This window comes from Choloepus didactylus, chromosome 2 (genome assembly GCF_015220235.1).
Source record: "Choloepus didactylus isolate mChoDid1 chromosome 2, mChoDid1.pri, whole genome shotgun sequence".
Taxonomy (NCBI): Eukaryota; Metazoa; Chordata; class Mammalia; order Pilosa; family Megalonychidae; genus Choloepus; species Choloepus didactylus.
Window position 1 is genome coordinate 237757061 of NC_051308.1, and position 24626 is coordinate 237781686.

Below are 24626 nucleotides of genomic sequence, written 5' to 3' on the forward strand. Positions count from 1 at the left end.
GCCAAGGGGGTGGCTTGGGGAGACCCTGAGGGAAGCCCCAAAATGGGACCTGGGGGCTATGATGAATGAAACAGGCACCTCCTTTGCTCCAAAGCTTGGGTTCTGCCCCCAGCCTGCCCTCTGCACAGCCCCTGGTCTTTGGGGGTCCGGGAAGGGCTGCTGGTGACCTGCCCTGGGATCCCCTCAGGGATTGAGGGGAACAGTGGTCAGTGGTGATGGCCGCAGTGATGGAGCTCAGTGTCGGATGAAGACCATCCTGCGGGATGAGCCCCCTGCCCTCCCCTCACACTCACACCCCTTCCCCTAACTGCCCAGCGCAGTGGGCCACTCTGGAACCCCGCTTTCCTTCCAGGGCTCTTTCCCCCGACTCAGTAAGGCGGGTGGCAGCCCTGGGCCCCCCTCAGCCTGGCCTCCTGCTCGGCCTGGCCATGGACCCATGGTGGACAGCAGGGCCCGAGGCAGCCCTCCCCCCTCCCCCACCCCCATCCCCCTCCCTCCTCCCCCCTCCCCATCCCTCCTCCCTCCTCCCCTCCCCTCCTCCTCCCTCCTCCCCTCCCCTCCTCCTCCTTTGCTCCAGCTCTGCTCCCTGCCTCACCTGCAGAGGGACACACTGTGTGCATGTGCATGTGTGTGTGTGTATGGTGAGGGTGATACTGTCCCTTGGAAAACTGATCCTACGAGGGGACCAGGAGCTGGAGAGCCTCTCGTTGTAATTAGACAGTGGGGTTTGGAGCTAAAGCGGAGTTTAATGGGGATCACTCAGCAGGCCTGAGGTAAACAGGGGGCGGCCCCGTCCCCAGGCCCAGCCACAGGGCCCCAGTGAGGACAGGGGTGGAGCTTGTCTGTGCCGTAGGGAGCCCCTGCCGTGGGGAGACCCCTGCCCAGCCAGCAGAGAGTGCTCCCCTCCCTGACTCGTTCCCTCGGCTGACTGTGGACTCGGGCGTCCGGGGTGCAGGCCTGGTGGCCGCCCCTGCCTCAGAGCCCTGGGGTTTCTCCCGTGAAGCTCCAACAGTGGCTTGCACAGCTGTTAGGGCCCAGGTGACATCGGAATTGTGCTGGGGTCCGGCCCCCTGCCTTTGGGGGTGACGCTGATGAGCCTACACCTTCCCCTTGCTTGGGTCAGACACGAGAACCCCAGGGGCACCCCGGGAAACCCATCCTGATGGAGGAGGTGGCCTGTCCTGGGCCAGACAGCAGGAGAGCAGCTCCTCCCCGGGGTTTCCTCCTCACCCTGCTCCCCGGAGCACAGCCTTGGAGTCCCCCCACCCCACACAGGCCCCAAACCCAGAGAGGCTGCGGGTTCAGGGCCATCAAGTTGACATCCTGCCTGGGCCCCGGGTGCCCGGTTCGGTTGGTGCCTCCACGCCAAGGCAGGGGTGGCTGGGACGGCCATCAGCCCTTCTGGAGCTCCAGGCGGTCACGCTGGGGGCCCCGGGGGCACCTGCCCGACCCTTGCAGGCGGCATCCGTGAGCTGGACTTGGCAGACCCGGTGGCATTTCAGGGCCACGGGTGGGCCTGGCCCTCAGGCCTCAGTGTCTCCGGGGTGGGTTGGAGCTGAGGGGAGAGAGGCTCTGCCGCCCACTGGGGGTCAGGGGTGACGGACCGGATGGACGGGTCAGACTCGTGCCTGCCCTTGGGCTGGGTGCCGGACCTCTGTGCCTCGGTTTCCTCGTTTCAGGGGCGGTTGGGAGGAAGCGCCCAGTGCCGTGCCTGGGTCACAGGAAACCCCCGTGGGCAGCTCCTGTGGCTGAGGGTGAGGGGTGGATGACGAAGCTGGCAGGTCCCCGGCAGGCCCTGGGCCTGGCTGCCATCCGCAGGGGCTGTGCAGGGTGGGAATCCCCTGGGAAAGGGGGTGCCGGGCTGGGTCTGGGAGAGGCTGCACTGGGTGGCCTCTGAGAGGGCCCCGGGGGCCCCACCTCCCGGGAAAATCCCCTCCCTGAGCGAGCCATGTCTCCCCGTGAACCGACCATGGCCTGGGTGATGGACGCCCCTCCCCAGGTCAGACCAGAAGGGACCACAGCCCCTGTCTGGACACACGCCCTGCTCTCTCTCGGGGCCCTTGCCCCGGGGAGTCAGCGGCCGTGTCCCGAGGCAGCCCCGGAGCAGCTCTCGCACCGAGGAACCGAGGAACCGATGTCTCCCAGCAGCGGCCACGAGGAGATGAGGCTTCCAGACAACAGTCGGCGCCAGAGCTCAGACGTGGAGCCCCAGTCGAGCCTTTGGCTGATGGCAGACCTGGGGGACACCCCAACTGCTGCCCCAGTAGACACCTCGACAGCAGCCCCGGAGGACACCCCACAGATAGCCTGAGGCTCCCGCCAAGCCATGTCCGGATCCCTGACCCCGAGTCCGTGAGGTCACAGCACGTGCCACTTGAAGCTGCGCAGCCCTGGCCACCCGGGCCCCGGGTTCTCCTTGACCCGGGCAGCCCTCCCACCCCACTGGACCTCGGTTTCCCTGTCTGGGGTGGAGGAGTCAGGCTGGCCACCCGGTGGGCCCCTCCAACCTTCCCTGGCCACCCCCCCAACCCCCAGCCGGAGCAGGGGCGACCCCGTCACTCCCGGAGGCGCGGGAGGACAGTGGACGCCGGGGCCAGCACTGCTGGCAGCGCTTCGTCTCCAGCTGCGGAGCAGGGATTTGCTTACTCGGGGCTTGTGACGTGACAGACAGGCCATTAGTGCGATAAGGACGGTGAGGCTGTGACCGCACACCAATCAGCCTCCCGCTGGTGGAAGGGGCCCCGCGAGGCCGCTCAGGGGCTGCTCCCAGGGTGGCCGGGCTGGGGGCTTCTGCCACCCCGGTCTGGCTGTGGGGTCTGTTCCACGACCTGCCCGGCTGTCTGTCCGTCACCACATCAACTACGGACAAATGCAGAGCTCTCAGTTTCCATGGTGACGGCCCATGAAAAAGGAGCATCCTGGGCACCTGCTGGGAGGCTGGCTTTTGTAGCCCGCGGGAAGCAGTGGGGGAGGGTCCTGCCCCCCATTCTGCCAAGCACTGGACCCCCGATTTGCAAGGTGAACTCATCATCTGGATACCCACCGGCCGCACAGGCCTGACCCTGAGCAGCGATTTGTCAGGGACAAGTGGATGTGTGACAAGTGGGCTCTGGGGACGAGCGGAGGAGTGGGGCTGAGGCCTGGGGGGTCACCGTCGGCCCAGCTGGGACGGCCCGTGATGGTCTGGTCGCAAGGGCTCCAGGCAACGGCCGTGGGGTCTGCTGAGGGCATAGGCGGCTTCTGGACCCCGGGCTGTGGGAGACCCTCCTGCTGTGGGCCGCCCCGTCCATGGGAACTCGGCGCCTCCTGTGTCCAGATGGTTCCTCCCCACAGGGGACTGGGCTAGGGGCCTGGAGTCGAGGGCCCCCATGCTCCCCTCGCCTGTCCCCCGAGGGCCGCAGGGCCACAGACCCCCCTGCAGCCATAAGTGACACCCCCAGTCCTTATGCCCCCACTTGCTGGGGGCTGCGGAGGGATTATGGGGAATGGGCTGACAGCCCCGAATGGACGTGGCACTGACCCACCACAGACACACCACATGCTCGCTGGGGCTTTTAAATAAGGTTACACACCACAGCTCATGAAGCAAAACCCCACGTTAAACGGCCTGCAACAAAAATATTAAATGTGTTCTGGCTGCAGGTGAGGGGGCCTTACAGGAGAGGAGCTGATTATTCCCGGGGAGGAACCTCAGCAGTGTCAGGTGTCAGGCCCTCACCGCCTGGTGGAATTTCCACCCGGTTTTTCAAATCACGACTTCCACATCAACAGCTGATGAATGGAGCCCCCCCGCGGTGGTTCTGGGGGAGCTGGTGATGTTGTTGAAGGAGGGGGATGCATGGGGAACCCCTGGGGCAGCCTGGGGGGCAGCCGTCTCCTCGCCGTGCTGGAGCCTGGAAGTGCAGAGTCCATGGGTGGCCGTTGCTCCTTGCTGCAGCCGCGGCTCACCCAGCTCCGCCTCGTGTGTCGTCATGTGGAGGCTCCCCCAGTCTACTCCCCTTCTCATAAGGATGCCAGTCGCCCTGCTGCAGTGAGACCCCACTTAACGCGGTCTCATCCACCTGTAATGACCTGTGTCCGAATAAGGCCACATCCTGGAGCAACGTAATTCTGGGGGGACCTGATTCAACCCATAATTGGGGGGCATCCTCCAGCAGAAGTGGCAGGGGTGAAAACCATCCTTGGGGTGGTTGTGAGTGTGGGCTGCACCCAGAGGGTCCCTGCCAGCATTGGGGTGCGCAGGCAGCTGGACAGGCCTGGCCTGGCTTCAGACAAGGGTTGCAGCGGCCTCAGTCCCTCCTGACCCCTGCCCCCGCCTGGCCTCTCCCCAAAAATCCAGGCGAGGGTCTGCGAAAGCCCTGGTCCAGCTCCCTCGTGTCACAGAATGTCACGTTTGCCAGAGAACTTTGGTGCATCTACCTGCCCCCCACAGCCCTGTGACAGCTCCGATTCTCTCCACTTTGCAGCTTCGAGGAACAGAAAGCCAGACTGACAGGCCACTTCCTAGGCATTGAGAGACCTCATGTCAAAGGCCGGAAATGGCCCCGAAAGAGCCAGGGCCTAATCCCTGGAACCTGTTACTGGCAAATGTGCCTTGCCTGGCCGAAGGGGCTTGGCAGGTGGGATTAGGGTCGAGTTGGGGGCTCTGCTGCCAGGATATGGGGGATGGAGGCGGGATGTGAGCAGCAGGGCTGCCCGGGGGGTAGGGGGCCCAGAGGGGACGGGTGGTCTCTGGGACGCATCAGAGTCAGGCTGGACAGGCTTGGGTGGGCCCTTCTGGGCCCTGGCCACCTCTCTTGGGCACCTGGAGCTGTCTGTTCCAGAGGGTCCCAGCAAGGATGTCCTCAGTCACCCCTCTGCCCTCAGACCCACCCAGCCCCTCACTCTTCCTTGAGGGTCACCCCTTCCAAGGGGACCTCTCCACCGACAGGCTGTGTGTCCAGCTGGGGAGAAGACGAGGGTCTCGCTGTTTGACAGCTCAGCCGGACCCCTGCCCCATTGTGCCCCCATCGCCCCGCACGAGAGGCTCTCACCCCTTCCCGGGGGCTTCCCGGCCTCGCAGGCTCTGACGCACACCCTGGGACCCGCGCAGCCGTCTCCACGTCGCACACAGGGACCGGCCAGCGGGCGCCGTCCCGGGGACTCGGAGGCCCGGCCGCCCCCTGCCCCTGCCGCCGTCCCCTCCTCTCCCCACTCTGTGCAGCGGCAGCTCGTCCCCGTGTTGTTTTTATTTACCCACCTGACTCCTCTGGAACAGCTGCGTTACCGAGAATCATCCGTCAAAAGCCTTAATTAGAAGAACGCGCCTCTCAGCAGCGGCAACTCCAGAGCTAGTGTTTGTTTTGCTGCCATCAATTAAGGCTGCGCGGGGAGGGGGGAGCTGCAGCCCCTGCGACGCCCGCGCACCCCTGCGCCTCTCCGCGCTGCAGCCCCGGCCTCCCTCCCCGGCGCCCAAGGCCTCCCCCTGGCTGACTGGCCTGGTCCTCTCAGCGCTGAGGCCCAGTGCGGACCTCAGGCCGTCCACCCGCCCCGGGTGCATTTCCAGGCCTCCCTGGGGTGGGCCTGGCGGGCTGAGCGAGGGCTGCAGGTCTGGACCCCATCGGGTCCCACCTTGAGATCTGCGTCCTGAATCCCTCGGGCGGGGCGGGGTGGGACCCGCTGTCCTTGGGGCAGGTTCCCCAGGGCAGGACGGCCAGGAGGGAGGTACCGGGTCTAGTTTCCTGTGGCTGCCACGGCGAGGATCCCAGAGTTAGTGGCCTAAAACCACACAGAGTCGTCGTCTTTCGGCTCTGGAGGTCGGAAGAGGGGGCAGCAGGGCTCACTGCTCTGGAGGCTCCGGGGGCTGCGTTTTCCGGCCTTTCCCAGCTCCTCGAGGCGGTCCTGTCCCCTGGCTCTGGGCCCTCCGTGCCCTCTGCTCCCGTCCCTGTCTCCCTCCTCCTCGCTGACCCCCACCTGCCTCTTTAAGGACCCTCGTGGTTACGTCGGTTCCACCCCGATGTCCAGGAGGGTCTCCCTGTCCCACGACCCCGAGCTGAATCCCATCTGCAGGGCCCCTTTGACCACATAAGGTGACCAGTGACCAGGCCCTGGGGATCAGGACACAGCTACCCTGCGGCCATTAGTCAGCTGGGCTCAGAGGAGAACCCGCAGCGTTTCCCCTGGCTGCTACTCGGCCAAGGGAGGGGACATGGGCAGGCGGCAGGGGGGTCTGGGGGTCACCCTCTGGGGCAGGAGGGGCAGGAGGAGCTGCTGGAGCACCCTAGGGTGGGCGTCCCAAGGTCCACACTGGGGCCTCCCGGGAGGAGCAGGAAGACACGTAGGTATTGATAACTTTTATAAGAATACGTATATATCCAGAGGCCTAGGCCAACTACCGTAGGAAAGTAACTTGCTGTGAAAATAGTATTTTTAACAAGACTATGATGAATTCCAGAACAGCTGTCAGAAGACACTACATGCCAATCAGATGCTTTAAATACAGTCAAGCCTATATGTGGAATGGGGGCTTCTCTCCAACATTCAGTCTAACGTAGCAAACAGTGTTACAGTGATGCACCTGATGCACCTCAATTCTTCACCTTTCTTCTGGAGAGGAAAGTTCACGGCCTCTTGTGCACTGCTAATTAGCAAAACAAAGTGCCACAGGGAAGCCCTGCTGACCACAGGAGAGTTTCTGCAGAAGTTAATTTTTTTGTTTCTTTACTCTTTTCTTAAAATATATTCACTATATATGTCTATGTATTTACAAACATTTAAATTAAATATGAACCTTGTATTTAAGAATGAAGTTGCCAGTAATATTTCATCTTTCTGTGTGGTTTAAAAAGTCTGATGGCCAGCAGGATTTTTTTGTTGTTTCTTTTTCAATGGACCATATGCCAGAATGTCATTTGGTCTACTGAGCCTTTGGTTCTGCCTCTCTGTCTCATTGTTTCTTTAAAAGAGTCATCCCTTCTCTAAAGGCTGCATGTGAAAATACACAGTGGAATGGAGCTTTAAAATGCACACCACTTTCGTATGTGTTATGTGTAAAAGAGACAGAGGGTATTTTATTATTGTATCTTGATTGTAGAATAAGCATGATATACTGACTTTATGCTCAATATCCATGTTTTAAAACAATACTTCTTCAACTGTGAAAAGGTTCTGTTCCACCCCGCATGCATGTTGTCAGTGGGACCATCCAGAGGACCATGGCTGTCTTCTCCACTGGGCATGTTCATAGTGTCTGTGTCCTGATCCTCGGTCTCTCCAGTGCTGCCCTTGACTTGAGTGACCAGACCGGTGGCCTGTTCTTTGGTAATTAGAGCCTTGTCTTCACCATGTTGCTATAAGCTCACAAGTTGACTAGCTGATTTTCCTTGGAGGCACACAGCCTGGAGCAATAAAAGCATGCAAATCCTTGGGGCAAAGAGGTATATCAAGAGGCAGCATAAAGCTTTAAATGGGTTTTCTAAAGTCTGCAGCTCTCCTCTTGCAGAGGAAAGATTGAAGCAGGCCAGGAATGTGTCAAAGCGCAGGCCTTGGATTCCCGGCTACTGGTTCAGCCACAGCCTTTTCAAACTAGGTGTTCCCCCTGGAATGTTCATCTGTAGAGGCTTAACCAGGTCTGGAGGCCTCAGTGGGTTCCCCGAGTACACAAACCCCTCCTCCACTGTGGAGCAGGCACTAGCACCGTCTCCACAGTCTCCCAGAATGAGTGAGTCAACTCTCTGTGGGACGGGACCGTAAATGAAGGCCTGGCTCGGTAGAACCTGATCAAGCTCATCTTCCAAGGTGTTGCCACATTTGATCTCTCCCCTGCACATAATACTGTACACCAGATAGCTTTCCACTTGGACATGATGTATTCTTACAACCACAAATGCCTGCAAGCCTCTCACACCCACAACGGAACTCCTGGAAAGGATCCTTCATCTTAACAGTCGGTTCATTTCACTGTCTTCTTTACGAGTCCTGAGGGCTTTAAAAGGGTGCCTAGTATTATTGTGAAAATTAGATTAAGCTTAGCTTTCACACAGGGTGGGGGCAGCTCAGGGGAATGGCAGAGGGACAAGAAGCCAAGCTATAATCGCTGGTCCTCCTGTTTATCTGCCCACTGTCTTTGCAAGGTGGAGACTGGGTGGGGGGGGGCGGTTCCTTAAACAGCTTCATAAGTGGTTACCAAACTAGCTCAGACTGGCTCTGCAGTTCAAGAACAAAGGAAAGAGGGGCGGAGACTTGTTTCAAATGTTCCAAGTTTGCATAGGAGACTTTTTTTCCAAATGTTTCCAATTTGGGCAGGCTGCATGTTTCAAATTTGGGCGGGCTAGTTAGGCTTGTCCAATAGAATGTAACCTCTGGAGTATCAGCCACTGGAGAAACAGGGGAGGGACTTGCGGTTAGTTTAGGGAATAAATACTGTTGAATCTATTGTTCTGGGCGCCAACCCCCACATCTTGGTTGGGCCTCTGTTCTTGAAAGATCGTGAATAAATTCTTTTCTTCTCCGCAATCGGGTGAGTGTTTATTTCTTTTTAGGAATAGTGCTTGTTTCTCACATTATTACGCTCCAGGTCTCATGCTACAAGCTGCAGATACAACAATGAAGAAGACAGAGTCCCTAAAGGAGATGCTGAATTTTCAAAGAAGGCAGCAAATTGAAGGCAGTTGGAGAAGAAGGAGGCACATCAGCGGTTGCCTAGAGACGCGCGCGCGACCACCTGGAGACTCACCTGCGCGGGGGGCCGCTGCCGCCACCACCGCAGCCTCCGCCGCAAACACTCCGGGCACCGGGTAAATTCATAAAAAACGCTTTTTTTCTTTGCCATGTACTTTAGTCTGGGTTCCTCCCGAAGCAGACTGAGACAAGGGTCCTAGTGTGGTCTCAGAGGTGATCTCAGCAAGCACTGGTAGGGGAAGCAGGAGGGAAGGGAGCGAATAAAGGACACAGAGCAGGTTACAGCTGGGGGCAATTGAGGCTAATTCTGCTGGGGAAGTTTGGGAAACAACTTAGAACACGCCTCAGAACCTGGCTCATGGAGAAACATGGAAGCTGGGGTATTCTGATCCAACTCGCAGCCCTCACTGGCTGAGGACTGCTCTGAGTTGACAACTTGCAGTGACTCTGGGCTGCCCCTCTCTGGGTCAAGAGAGAGCCTGCGGGTGCAGAGTCACGGGTGGTTGTAAACTGGATGCCACCAGCTTGTGCTGGAACCATGAGTGCTGGGGAGAAACGGGCAGAGCATGGAGAACATCTGCTACAACCCCTTCCTAGAGGTGTGTGCTGTATTTTCATATGCTGTCTTACATTTACAGTTTATGTTAACATTTTCACAAATATCACAATAAATTAGATGAGTAGGAGATTATTTTATTTGTAATGATAAATCCCAGCTAAATCAATTGACTCGCCTGAAGCTTGAAACTGTGTCTTTTGACCCCAAGTCCAATGCCCACTAAGTTGCCCTATAATGGTCCATTAACTTACATGGCTGCTGTCTACCTATCCTGGGGGTTATTAAACTATGGTCTGTGGGGCAAATCTAGCCTGCTGTTTGTTTTTGTAAATAAAGTTTTATTAGAACTCAGCCATGCCCACTCATTTACATACCATCTATAGCTGCTCTCATGCTACACTGGCAGTATTGTGTAGTTGCAACAGAGGCCTGCAAAGCTGAAAATATTTACTGTCTTACCCTTTACAAGAAAAGTTTGCTAACCCCTGCTCTAAACTGTAAGTTAGCAGAAAAGTTAACATTTTCAAGAATTTTGTGAACAGGCTTGTAAGATGAAAAATACTTTTATTACTTATAAAAATTCCATTTTTATGAAGTGGGTTAAGGGCAAGATAGCCTTTAAAAACCCCTTCCACAAGAACAAATGTTGGCCATTTGCCTTAAAACATGTATCGAGAGCCAGGAAGAAACTTGAGGCATTTCCATCTCTATAGAGGAATGAATTGTAAGCACCTAGTTCAGACACAGAAAATAGTTATCATTTATTGTGCCAAATCCCAACTGTTTAAAGATTGTGTGGATAATGATTCCAAACCTTTATCCAGGCTTAGTGAAAGAGAAGGCCATAACTGGGGAGTAATGTCTGCAGTGGGCACAGGAGGGGACACGGAGTCACCGGTCATGGGATGGCAGGAGAAAAGAGCAAGGAGAGGAAAGCGTGCACTTAGAGTAGACAGTCAGAGCAGGCTTTATCTTCTGAGATCACAGGGAGATGGGGAGGACTGCTGAAAGAGAAACATACAACAAGCAGGAAAAACCGGGCTGGGGTCTTAGGCTCCTGTTTGGAAGGTGTTCGAAACTGGCAGCCTTCTTTGGTTAGGTTTTGTTTTCATTAATAGACTTTATTTTTAAGAGCAATTTTAGTTTTACAGGAAAATTGAGCTGATAATACAGAGTTCCCATCTACTCTTCTCCCCTACTCACTCACGGTTTCCGCTTTTATTAACATCTTGCCTTGGTATCATACATTTGTTACAATGAATGAACCAATATTGATACACTATTATTAACTGAAGTCCATAGTTTACAAGAAGGTTCACTCTTCCTGTTGTATAATCCTTTGTTACAGAGAACAGAATATTCTGGACATATTTCAAAATGGTTACTTTCCCTCTCCCGTTGCCTAAAGCAGTGGAGATCTTTTCCAATGTTCGCCTTGAGAACCTGGTGGGGCCCCTGAAGTTAAAACACGTGAAAGTATGGGGGCCTCACCAGGACTGTCAAGCCAGTCCACATTCAGTTTCCAGCAATTCGTCAATTTATCGATTACCATTTAAGTGTTTCTACCAGTTATTGGTGCCAGAGGCTTCTGCTCCCAGTAAACTGTGATTTTCTGTTTTTGCCTATCTCTCCAGTTTTAGGGGTGTCAGTTTGCCCTGGGACTACTATTCTCTGGTGGATCTAAGAAGAGTTGTTCATTTTCAGTTTGTTCAGCTTTTTTTCCTATTGTAAGGATGGGAGTGATGACTTCCAAGCTCTTTACATGTCAGAAATCAGGAGGCATGACCAGTATACAAGAGGCATCACCAGTATACAACTGAGTGTGATTAGCTGATGACCCTTGGGGATTAGGTATATTGATTACTGCCAACAGCTACTGACCCTTTCATAAAACCAACTCTTCATCTAAAATAATATTCTACAAATACAGAATTTTTCTGAATTATTGGTCAAATTAAATGCAATTTTCAAAAGAGGGACCTTTTGGTGACAGAATGAGTTTCTTGAAAATTCTGTGCATGGCAGTTGTTCATTCTCAAGCAATGTTGTTCTGGAACGTGCTTTCTCTGAGTTGTAGGCAGTCCTCCACCCCACCTCATGAGTTTCCAGCTCCTTGCCCTTGAATCTGAAACAGGTTGGTGGATTGCAGCCTGAGAGACCTACTGCTTACTGAGACACTCTTCCTAGGATGAATGAGCATTGGACTAAAGACAAGAATTACAGCTTTTATTCGAGTAGCTAAATCTGTGACTATATCTTTCTAAATTAAGTCTGTTTTGTTATGGCCTGTGTCTAGATTGCAATTAGCAGTCTTATTGGTCAGGATGGTATGGAGAAAATAAAAGAACCTCATGCTTTTAAAATTTTATTCCTTGATCCATTGGTTCTCAAATGCGGCAATTCTGCCCACCCCCCACCCCAAGGGGCATTTCACAATTTCTAGAGATATTTTTGGTTGTCACAACTGGGGTGGGGGTGGGGTGGGGTTGCTATTGGCATGCAGTGGGTAGAGGCTGGAGATACTGCTAAACATCCTGCAATGCACAGGATGGCACCCCACAACAAAGAATTATCCAGTACAAAACATTAATAGTGTCACTGGAGAAATCCTGCTATATTCTGAGAAATTAGCCACCACGGCCCATAACTCTCCTTGGCTTACCAGGATCCTAATGACATCATTATTCTTATCTCTTTCATTAATTTTTACATTACAAAGATCACACTTCTCTCTGGACCGACTCTTTTTCATAAGGCCCAAGGTTTTCATTTTGAAATCCTACCCCACAAATCCCACAAGTCAATGATTCCCAGTAACAGCTACTTACTGGAGGCCTAACTAGGTGCCAGAGCCCTAAGATTTAAACAGCCTTGAAAAAATTATACGCTGTTTGGCAGGCAGGTTATACATGGAAAATAAGTAATAATACCAGGTAACTCCAAATTCTAGGTATCGGTAAAATTGCAGAAACAAACTTGGTGGAGAGAGGACAACCAGCATCTTTTGAGTTACTGAGCTGCAGATATAGTTTACAGATGTTCTCTGACCTGGTCTTCATAGCAATCCCATGGGCGGACTTGTTTTTGTCAAATGAAGCAGTCAAAAAGGGAGCAGGGTGATACTTTAAAGGCAGTTTTCCCCCTTTCTGCTAATAACTCAAATATGTGCCTTGAAGAAATGTAGAAGTTAAACAATAGTCTAAGGAGGAACATAAAAATCACCCTTATTCTACTTGAGATATCTGTTTAGCATACTTCTGTGCAGCTTATTGTTTGCATGTATAATGCATTTTAAGTTTACCTGGGTTTATAAGGCATATATATCACATTATATATTTTCCTCTCCCCACAATATTATACTTAATGGGCATTTCTACAGCTCAATAAGTACTTTCCAAAGCATGATTTTTAATGGTTCCATAATCATATGACTACTTCCTGATATATTTGACCATTCCCTTTGATGTGTGGCAACATTGTTCCAAAAAAAGAAAAATAAGAAAAGAGAACAAAAGGGTCAGAATATTTCATTGGTGTATTCAAACACCAAACTTCAAAAACAACAACAAACAATACCACACCAACACAAAGAATAGACAACAGATCTTTGATTTTTCCGTCCTACCTAACAATCCTGGGTTTTATAAATATCTGTGAAATGATGCACAAATTCACGTACACAGGTGTTGATATTTTTCACTGGGCCCAGAAAAATATGATTGTTGTGATATCTGCTTCTATGAAACTGATAAGATAACAAAGTTAAGTCGTCAGAATTCATAACGGGGTTTCATTTTTAAGATAAATAGAATAGCTTCGAAGAGGTACCCTGTTGTGCGTGTGCGTGCATGTGTGTATGGTCTCTCTTGACTTTTTTTTGTATTATTTTTGTAAAGTACCAAAATAGTAATTTTAGTATCAGTCTCAGAAGTTCTAAGGTTGTTACATAAAAAAAATTGTTATTATTGTAGTGTATTGTTGCTTTTATTCAGACATAATGATCAATATTTGAGCCATGAATTAATTTTAGAGTACAGAGTTAATTTTAGAAATCATCTAAATTGTGGCCTGCGAGAGACTGTGTAAGACTGCTAAGGATAAGGGACCTTGGTGAATCAGGGTGTGCCCGGGCTGGAGGCCCAAATGCCAGACCTTGTCTTCTGCTTAGCCTGAACCCAGGACCAGCTGTCCTTGATGCCATCTGACACAGACTCTTTAGTTACACTCTCACCGCCAAACATTTTCTTCAGTAAGGTCCAATGATAAAGGGAAAACCCCAAATGATACGGATCCCATAAGTTTTGGACAAAAAATCCAGTTAGTAGCACATTAGACTGATTCTAAAGCACATTTCATTCCCTGCAAGGCAAGAAATGATTGCATTTGAATTCAATCTATATGGGTAATAAGATCATTACTGCCAAAGAAGGTAATCATTTTCACCAGCGACTCAAAAACCAAACTGAGGGATGGGTGTGAAGTGGGTTTAAGAGACAGAAAACCTTCTCAGGAATAGTTCATGTTTAATTGTGGCACCCAAATTGTTTCTTGTGGCTGATGCCTTCATTGGCTGACCCTGGTGAGTGGAAGTGGGGAGTAGCTAAGAGTAATCCTGAAGAAATATAACATTTTCTTTTAAAAAAGGAAAATTGGCGATATACCAATTTTATATTTAGCATCACTGCAGTCTAACTTATCAGTATTCCATTATTGGGGAAGGTTACAGAAAAAGTGGGAACACTAAGGGAAATAAAGAAATAGTAAGCTAAGACCACCATTGTCATGAAAAAAAAATACTTATTTATTGCAGGTTGCTTCTGCTGCTCTCTGAGCATTCTGAAGGAAATAGTCACAGAACTGCAGCCACAGGGTATGCTTTTTTTTTCCCCCCCAGAATTGCCATAACATTGGCTCACACACTGGACATTTTACTTGGTTTTCAAAGAAATTACAGATTAGGATTCTTGTGAAATCTAAATGTCATTACTGATAAGAAATTTAGGTTGTCCCAAAAGCACAATAAGAATTTTACATGGTGTGGAAAAGAAAAGATTTGCTTTGGTAAATGGGTATCAAAAAAATACACACACACACACACACACACACACGTGTACATATGTATATATATGTAATTTTTTTTTGCTAGTTCTAATAATATTTATTGTATCATTTTTTTCTAGGAAGTTTCTAAACTTTGGACCTATTGAGATTAGGTAAATCCCTGGCCAGCATAAAAATTATAGTGAGTAATTTGTACTGAATGTGCTTAACCATCTTTTCCATCAAGTATAAAAATAAAGAAAATAATATGTTTTAAGGCATGTCTAGAGCAAACTGACATATTCCTTCATCCACAAAGTCACATCCAATTCATGAAAAAACAAGAGACTGAGTTGTCACTACTCTGTAGTGTCTCTCCCTGTTCATTCATTACTTTATTCAGCAGCACATCCTAGAAAATCATTAATAACTAGCTCCCCTCAAACAAAAGCCCTGATGGGTAGCATTTGTCAGTTTCTGTGGTGAAAATACTCCCAGCCTGGCCAGTTTCAAGGCCACCGATCACTGAACACCAAGTGATAAAGAAACGTTGATAATCGGCTCTCATGCGATGATAAGGGCTGCCTTGAGCACTCTAATGCCCATAACCAGGAGAGAAAGGAATATTTCAGAACATGCAGCTGCTTAGAATGCTTACATCATAATGGACTACTGGGAGGGCAGGGGCTGGAGCTGGGAAGGTAGGCAGGAGTCAGAGCATGAAGAGCTCGAATCCCTCTCCAAGATATTCAGTGACTATAGCATTTGGCAGATGTTATGGTAGGAGATGATGGTGGCTCCTACAATTGTAGTGACCATTGTATTTTGAAGGACAGTGACCCTAACCATGTGGTAGTGTCCATGGGATTTTGTAGATATCCAGGCAAGAAATGAGGGTGTTCCTACCTAAGTAGTGGACATGGGATATTGAAGGGATATAGGTAGGAAACAATGATAAACCTAACTATGGAAGTGATCATGGAATCTCTCAGGTATCCAGGTAAGAGAGGATGTGTCCTTAGCAATGGCATTTATCTGGGGGTTTGTAAGTATCCATATAAGAAACAGCGTGTTTCTCAACCTGGTACAGACCAAAGACTTCTGTGGGTATCAGGGTAAGAGAAGATGTGTCAAAACCATGATTGTGACAAAGGTATTTTCCACGTATCCGGACAAGAGATGACAGTAAATCTAAACAGTGGAGTGAATATGAGATTTTGAAGGCATTCAAGTTAGTAGTGATGGTGACTTGAACCATGGAATTTCCACATAGATGAGGTGTCTCTAATTTCAGTTATCACCATGGTTTTTTTCAGGTTCCAAGAAAGAAATGAAGGTGAACTTAGCCATGATAGTGAACATGGAATTTGGTAAGTATTGGGTGAAAGAAATCATGTGGGCTATAACTGAGTGGAGACCAGGGTATTTTGGAGGTGTCCGGGTAAGTAATCATGTGTCCTAAGCACAGGAATGACCATGGGATTTTGAGGTTCCAATGACTAGATGATTGTGAACTTAACAGTGGAAGTAAATGTGAGAAATTACTGGTATCCAGATAAGAGATGACACTGGCCTTCAATACATTAGAGATTTATGATTTTCAATTATTTAGGTAAGTGATGATGGTGTCCCAATCTCTTACTGTAACTATGTGTTTTTGCAGGAATTCAGTTAAGGAACAATGATGTCCCTAACAACTGTAGGGACCATGAGATTCTACAGTTTTCTAGTTTAAATATAATTTCTCTTAAGCCCTGATAGTGAATAAGGGATTTGTAAGTATGCAAATTACCAGGTTGTTCCTCAGCACGGTAGTAATGCAGGGATTTTTCTGGGTATCCAGTCATGAGATAATGGTGACTCTAACTAGATGCTGACCTCAAAGTTCTGCAAGTATCAAGGTGGAATTGTTGATGATTCCCCCAATGATGGTGGAGTCCATGGGATTTTTCAGGGTTCCAGGTAGAAGAAGGTGTTTTCCTTTAACATAGTTGTCCTCATTTTTAAAAAACAAGCTCCAGTCAAGAAATGATGATGAACCTAACAATGGTAGTGAAAGTAGCACTTTGCTGGTATCCAGGTAAGGAACACGTACAGTATACACCATCTCATTTTCAGATACCTAGAAAGGGATGATGGTATCACTAACATTTGTTAGTACCATGTTTACTTCTAGCTATTCTTGTAATAAATATGTGTCCATACCAATACGAGTGAGCAAGACATTGTACTGTTTTTCTAGTTTAGAGATAATGTGTGTATAACACTGGAAGTAACTAGGGTTTTGCAGGTATCTAGGTAACTTCTCAGGGATTTACTCAGTGTAGAAGGGCTCATGTGATTTTTGCAGGTGCCCAGTCAAGAGTGATGGTGTCTCTAACTAAGGTGTTGACCTTGACATCTTAAATCATCCGGGTGGAGGTGATGGTATGTCAAATGATGGTGGTGACTGTTGGATTTTGCATGGGTCCAGATAAAAGGAGATGTGTCCTTTAACACATTATTTATGATGTTTTGGGGTAACAATCAAGATATAATGATGAAACCAAAAGTAGTAGTGAACTTTGGGGTTTGCTGCTAGCCAAGTAAGAGATGATATTGGCTTAGACCCACAGTAGAGACCTTCTGAATTTCAGTTATCTACATAAAACTGACTGTGTACCAAATTCTTAATAATATTTTGCAGTTACACAAATAAGAAATTATTGAGTCCCTTCCAATAGTAGTAAGAATGAGTTTTATTTTTTTCTTGTTTAGAGATTTGTGTTTAACATTGGTGGTGAGTGAGGAATTTTCAGGCGTCCAGGTAAATTATCATGGGGTTTCTTATGACAGTAGTAGCCATGGGGCCTTACTGATGTTCAGTCAAGAAAGGATGGTGTATCTAACTACAGTGTTGAACTTGTAATTTCTCCAAGTACTCAGGTAGAGTTGATAAGTCCCTAACTGTGGAAATGACCAAGGCAATTCTCAGGTGTTCATGTACAGAAGAGGTATCCTAAAAACATTCATCAAAATGTTTTGCATGATCTAGGTATGAGATGATGATAGATGCAACAATGGTTGCAGACATGGGGGATTACTGGTATCCAGGTAACTGATAATGTAGGCCTTAACAACAACACACTCTGATATTCAGATATCTAAATATGTGATAATGGTGTCTTCAACATTGGCTGTGGCCATGGGATTTTGCAGGTATTCAGACCCAGTTGATAAGGATCCTTACAAATACTTGTAGGAAGATGACCTTAATGTTCTCCAGTTTAGAGGAAATGTGTGTTTAATCTTGGTGTAGTGACTGATAGTTTTGGAGGTATCCAGGAAACTTGTCATGGGGTTCTTCAAAACAGTAGGATCCAAGGGATTATTGCAAATGCCCAGTTAAGAGAAACTGTGTTTCTAGCTACAGTGTTCACCATGAAATTCTGCAGGAATGCAGGTAAAGTTGTTGGGTACAATTAAAGACAAAGGAAGCAAGGATATCTGCAGGTCTCCAGATGGAAAAAGACATGTTCTTAAACACATGTTTGCAAAAAAGTTTTCTGGTTCCAGTTAAGAGATCATAACGAACCTAACACTGCTCGTTAATGTGGGACATTGTTGGTATTCACGTAAGGAACAACATGGGCATTTGCCACAGTAAAGCCCATCGGATTTTCAGATATCTAAAGGAGTGAAGCTGAATCCCTATACTTGTTAGTATCAAGTTTTTTGGCAGGGATTCAGTAAGAAATGACAGTGCCCCAACCAATAATACTAAGCATGAAATGTTACTGTTAACATGTTTAAATAAACTGGATGTTTAACCTAGGTAGATCGAGTGAGGGGCCTGCATTTATCCAGATGAGTTATTTTGCTGTTGCTCACCACAGTAGTTATCATATTTTAGAATTTTAGCAGGTAGACAGTCAACAGATGCTGATGTCACTAACTACAGTGTTGACCTTGGATGTCAGGAAACACCAGGTACAGATTGGGGTCCCGTCAAGGTATAAATGACAAAGCTCCTATAGGGTAACAAAGGAGAATAAGATGTGTCCTTGAAAGGAAAAGCTGCTAGGTTGTCTAGATACCAGTAAAAACTTCAAGGAGAATCTAAAACGGATGGTTGACATGGAAAAAGGACAGTAATCATCTCCGTAATGGAAGGTGTGGGCTTTATAAAACTCTTCAGGTATACAGGTAACAGAAAACGAAATCTATAACAGTACATACCATAATTTTTATAGACATTCAGGTAAGACATGGTAATCTTTCTACAAACACTAGAAAGCATAAGATCGTACTGAGTTCTAGTTCACAGAAAATGTATGAAAAAACACACAAGTGAGGAAGGGATTCAAGTACGCAGATAAGTTATGATCATGTTCCTCATCAAAGTAATGACCATGGGATTTTTGTACTGGAGTAAAAAGATATATTTATCTCTAATTGCAATATTCAATTCAGATTTCTGCAATATAAGGTTAGGTGAAGGAAATCAAAAGGATAGAAGTGGCGAAAGATTTCTGAGGGCAACCAGGTTGAAAAAGAAGTGACTGAGGGATTTAAAGATATCAAAAGAAGTTCTTAGAGTGTTGCCCAAAAAAGTGGTGATCAGGGGATTTTTAAAGGACTCTAGTCAAGAGACGTTGGTGTCTCGACTTCATTACTGACCTTGGATCTCTGCTGTGATGTCGGTGTAGTTGAGGGGTCCTGTCAGGGTCGAAGTAACTAAGTGTAGTTTTTCAGGTGTCAAGGAAGAAACCGAGGTCTCCTACAAAACCTTTCTCACGCTGTGTTTTTGTGGTTCAGGAAACGGAACGTGGTGAACCTAACTATGGTCATTAACGTGGGGCACTGCTGGATCCCAGGTAGTGTGGAAGTGGGCCTTCACTGCAGTACAGACCATCTGATCTTCTGATATCTAGGTAGGCCATGATGAATTCTGTTTACACATAGTAGTTGTGCTCTTTCTGTCCTGAGTTGGGACTTACACTTTGTGCAGGGATTAGGTTTAGAAATGGTAGTGTCCCCCACACTGCCACAAAGCACCAAGTCTTATGGTTTTCTAGCTCAGGGAACAAATGGGTTTGGCCCTGGTAGTTTGTGAGCGATGTGCAGTTGTTCAGATGAGTTCCTTTAGGGTCCCTCCGTGCAGTAGTGACCTTGGAATTCTCGCAGGGGTCCAGGCAAGACAAGTTGGTTTCCCTAACCGTGGGCTGACCTTGGAGTCCTGCAAGTATCCAGGTGATGTTTGTGGGTCCTGTAATGCGGGCAGTGACCAAGGTAAATCGTCGAGGTGCAGTTCAATCATGCGTGTTCTTCAACACATTTATCATTGTATGTTTTTCAGGTTCCAGTCAAGAGGTCTCGGTAAGATAAAGCTGCTTGCTTACGTAGGATATTGTGGCATCCAGGCAAGGGATGATATGACCTTTAACCGCTGCACAGACCCTCATGTCTTCAGTTATCTAAGTAAGTGATGAGGAAATCCCTACCACCTTTGGTGCCATGTTTCCTTGCAGAAATTCAGGTAAGAAATGACAGTCTCCTTACCAATACTACTCATCATGCGGTCTTAGCATTTGCTGCCTCAGAGACTCGGGATGGCCAGCACTGGTAGTAGTGAGGGAGGGATTCAGAGTATCCAGATAAGTTATCATCATGTTCCTCACTGAAGCGATGACCATGGGATATTTGCAGGGCAGTCAAAAGATGCTTTGGCTTCTAATTTCAGTGCTGACCTTGGATTTCTGCAAGTTGTCAGGTTAGTTGAACAGACTCAAAAGGGGAGAAGTGGCCAACATTCCCCGAGGGTATCTAGGTGGAAAAAGAAGTGCTCTTCAACACGTCTCACTCTGTGTTTTGCAGTTTCCAGTGCAGACATCCTGTCTGAGCCGCAGTGGCCGTTAACTTTGGATACTGCTGGAATTCGGGGAAGGGGTGATGCGGGCCTTAGCCACAGTGCAGACCACCTGAGCTCTCCCATAGCTAGGTAAGTGATGACTAAATGCCCACCTGCTTGTCATCATGTTCGTTGGCAGGCATTCAGGTAAGAACTGATAACCTCCCTGCGAAAACTCCTAAGGATAAGTGTTTTCTGTTTCCTACTTGAGAGAATTGTGTCTTTGACCCAGGTAGGAGTGACCGACTTGCAAGTAATTCAGGTAAGTTACGCTGGGGTTCCTCACCATGGCAGTGATCATCTGACTTGTTTTCAGGTCAAGACAATTAGGTTGTCTCCCTGACTACAGTTTTGACTCTGGAATTCTCCTGCTCTCCAGGTAATAACCTTGGGTCCCCTAACGTTGGAAGTGATCAAGTTAGATTTCAGAGTTCCAGTTTCAAGAAAAAGGAAACGTCCTCCAACACATTAATCATACTGTGTTTTTCAGGTTGAGGTCAAGATATCCCGATGAACCTGACAAGGGTTGTTAACATGGGACGTGGCTGCTATCCAGATAAATGATTACAAGGGCCCGAACCACAGCATGGACCCTCTGATCTTCAGCTATCCAGGCAAGTGACCATGATTTCCCTAGCACCTTTTGATGATGAAAACCCTAACATGTGTAGGTACCATGTCTTTTCTCAGGAGACTAGGTAAGAAAGGATTGTGCCCCTCCAAGTTTTAGTATCTTGAGTCTGTCTATTGATAAGGTCAACAAGATATACACACATGCGTTTGATCTGGGTACTGAGTGAGGGATGTGCAGATATCCTGATTAATATTGGTTCTCTCAGTAATTGGCCCTGTGATTTCTGCAGGTTTCAGGTCCAAAGAAGTTGGTTTCTCTAAGTACGCTTTTGAGCTTGGAATGTACTTTGTCCCAGTGTTTTTATTATGGGATAGTTCAAATATTCACAAAAAATTACTTAAGGTAATACATACCCCCTCACCCAGATTTAACAAATGTTAGCATTCTACATATTTGCTTCAGTGAATGTATTTTAGAAGTGAAATATTACAAACACCAATCCCATTTCCCTCCCTCCCTCTCAACAGCCTTAGCAGCCATATTTTGATCTCTTTCTTAAAAAATATCATGTTGCTTTAGTAAAGATTCATGTGCTTTACACGTTAACACAAATGGTGCCAAATTCTGCGACGTGTTTCTCTTTTCACGCCAGTTTTTATTTTCCAGCCGTTCATGTTGGTTCAGATGTTGCTGCTGTGCCATGTCCCATGGCCCATCTCCCCCAGCAGGCCTCTGACCGGCCTAGGGGTCACTGCTGTGTGGCTGTGCACAGTTCCAGTCGCATCGGCGCAAGCACACGACGGCACAGCCGGAGTTGGCAGGGGTCTGTCTGCTTCACCGGAGAGTCAGCCCCTCCACGGAGCAGAGGAGCCAGCTTCCTCTCCACTGCCAGCTTTGTGCTGTCGGACCCTTAATCGCTGTTAACCGGTAACTGCAAAGTGATGGCTTTTGTTTGCATGCCCCTAGTTCTGGGGAGAAGCTACATCTTTTCATGCCTGTCGACCATTCCATTTCCCCTTCTGCTAATTGCATGCCCTTTTCCTTTACCTATTTTTTAATTAGTTTTTTTGTTCATCCTTGTCTTATTGATTTGTGTGAACTCTTTACATATGCTGAATAATACGCACATATCTGTTATGTTTATCCAGATCTGTGGCTTATCTTTTAACTTTGCTTGTGGTGCCTTTTGTTGTACAGAAGCTATTAATTATAATGTCATATCTATCACTCTTCGGTTTTACGGTTTGGGTCTGCGTGTCTTGTTGAAGAAATGTTTTTGCATCCAGACATCATAAAGCCATTTCCCTATAGTTTTTCCTAAGTGTTTAAAATTTTCCATTATATGTAGGACTTTGACTCGTGAAATTTACTCTCTGTACAGAATTAAAGAGCTGGTTTATTTTATTTTACTACCTTTGGGCACTTACCGACCAGCCCACCAGCCGACTGCTCTGTGGTGATTGTCACAGCAGCCCTGCCCGACCGGAACAGCTGCTGCTCTGTTACTGGAGCTCGTGCCTGGGGTTGTCGTGTCACGATGCCAGGACAAACACCAGAAACAAACCAGAAGGCTTCTCACTACTGCAGCCACGACGCCTTAAATACCAAAGTGAAGCCAGCGCTCCGCGGGAGAGCAAGCCTCCACTAAAGCAACAGCGGATGCTGAACGTGCCCCCCAAGGATTCTCCGTAGTTTCCTGTTGCACATGTAAACCATGTTTAAACGCTTAACTTCTCCAAAAGAGGAACATTTATTTTTATTATTTCAGCAATGTTAGGTGTCATTTTAGAATTCTGTTTCTTTACCTTGCACATGGAATTCAATTTTGTACTCTTTATAAGCATAATGGTATTTATAAGAGAAAAAAGCAGTGATCAGCAGGCAGACCCCACACCCACAGCTACTGGAGGGCCAGGTCCCCACAGCCCACCCTAGCACCAGCAAGCTGCCCAGGAGCCTGGGCTGCCGTCCCCCTGCCACCTGCCACGAGGCCAGGGGTGGGGTGGCAGACGGTGCCGGAGGGTGGAGTTCCCCGATGTTCACTGTAGCTTACCAGCCTCAACCTCCAGCTCCCGCCTGGATGCTGCACCGTGTTCCACCAGACGCCAGAGGTTCAGGATAGTTGGACCAGCCACTTCCTGCCACTTCCTGCCAGTTTTGGTGAAGGGACTGGTTCCTGGAGCCTCCACCACCTTTCTACCTCAGAACGTTTAAAACTCAAATGCAAAAAAAAAAAAAAAAAACCACAATAGAATAAAATTTAAGAACATATTTGCATAATCTTAGTAGAGGGCAACACTTCCCAGCAATACAGGAAATTCAGTAACTATAAAAGAAAAGTCAGAAAGAGTAACCCACTCAAAAATTAAAACCCACTCTAGGGGCTACAGTTCCACTATTTCAGTTATTTCCTTATTGTGAGGTATAACGTACATACAGAAAGGTGATAACTTTTAAACTGTAAGTAACCCATAACATTCTTTGAAATTTGCTCTCTACTCATTAAATTGTGCTTTGAAAGTTATCACTTTTCTGTATATATATTTCACAATAAAAAAATGTTTAAAAAATACTCTATGTTAGAGCAGAACATATTATCAAAGTCAAAAGAAAAACAACAGATTAAGAGAAAGCATTTGCAACCCATGTAAACAAACATGGTTTAATTCCCCAGATGTATGAATAACTCCCTCAAATTCATAAGGAAAACAAAGGGCAAAAGTTAAAAACAGATCATTCACAGAAGTGGAAATGCAAACAAGAATATAAAAAGAGGCTCACTCTCTCTAGTAGTGAGAAGAATGCAAATCAAAACAAAAATAGCAAAACTTAAGAAGACAGGTAACGTCCACTCCCGGCCGGTTGAAGCTGGGTGACTCCCGCGCGCTGTTGTCAGGTTCCCGGAGAGAAACTGGCAGCGCTTGATGGAATGTAAGATCTGTGCCGATCCTCTGGCCCCGCTCTGCCACTTCCGAGACGCTGTGGTTCAACAAAAGCTGCTTTTTTGTAAGGACATATGCACGTGGAAATGTTTATAAACCAGGGAAAGGTGGAATAAATTCTGGTACCTCCTTCTGACAGGAAATCACAGCTACTAGACGGAAGGCGTTGGATCTGTGTGTACTGTTTGAAGGATTCACCCTCAGGGAGGTAAACTCACAGAGCAAGTTGCTAAGTCGTGTGTGTGGAATTGTCCCGTTTTATAGACAGAAACCGTGGATATTTGGATGCACTAGTGGGGGCACAGGGACGCCCCCTCCGACCTGCTGAGGCTGCGTGTCAGGTGCAGAGATGTGCCAAAAGGAGGACTCGGTTAACTGCCCCCCAGGCTGTGGCCTCAGGAATGGGAGGGACCCACCGGCAGGGCCTCACCCGATGACCCAGCCGGGCGTTGGCACGAACATTGTCCCCTCCCGCCTGGGGCTGGGGGAGGGGCCTGAGCGCAGCCCCACAAATGGGGGAGGGCCGTGAGCCAAGTGGATGGAAGAGGTGGGGGTGCAGCCTGGAAGGGGCAGCTGGAAAAGCCTCCCCGAGCCGCAGAGCCCCCATGCCCGGAGTGCCAAGGCAGGGTGCACGAGGACCAACATTTGGAGTGAGTCTCCCCAGACGCTGACGGGCAGATGGAAGCAGAACATCCCCGTGGAGCCTCAGGGGTGAAGCCCCGAGCCCCGTCCCAGAGGCTGGCGCCTCCCCCTGCACCCCTTGTCCCACCCCCGACCTGCGCCTCTTCCCGACTTGGCTCCAGCCGGGCCCTGGGAGGCTCCCCGGCCTCCTGGGTGCGCCCAGCACTTTCCTGCTTCCGGGAGGGCAGGGCCTGTCCCTTTTGCTCCCAGCCTAGCCCGGGAGAGGCTGTCCCCGCCCCAAACCTGACCATGGCCCCCTGAACGGAATCCCGCCGTGCCGCT

General features: G+C 48.6%; 2 long non-coding RNA genes across 2 annotated transcripts in view; both read left to right on the plus strand.

Moving 5' to 3' along the window:
* LOC119527956 overlaps positions 1-20761 on the plus strand; it is a 97822-nt gene extending 77061 nt beyond the window's left edge. The window contains exons 2-10 of the long non-coding RNA XR_005215510.1: positions 8555-8774; positions 14398-14459; positions 15574-16684; positions 19055-19170; positions 19424-19489; positions 19596-20009; positions 20114-20237; positions 20464-20526; positions 20638-20761. This is a non-coding gene — a long non-coding RNA (uncharacterized LOC119527956). The remainder of the gene's footprint in view (positions 1-8554; positions 8775-14397; positions 14460-15573; positions 16685-19054; positions 19171-19423; positions 19490-19595; positions 20010-20113; positions 20238-20463; positions 20527-20637) is intronic.
* Positions 20762-21388: 627 nt separating this feature from the next.
* On the plus strand, positions 21389-23006 carry LOC119527958. Its single transcript, XR_005215512.1, has 2 exons — positions 21389-21648; positions 22103-23006. It is a non-coding gene; the product is annotated as an uncharacterized LOC119527958 (long non-coding RNA).
* Positions 23007-24626: the final 1620 nt, after the last annotated feature.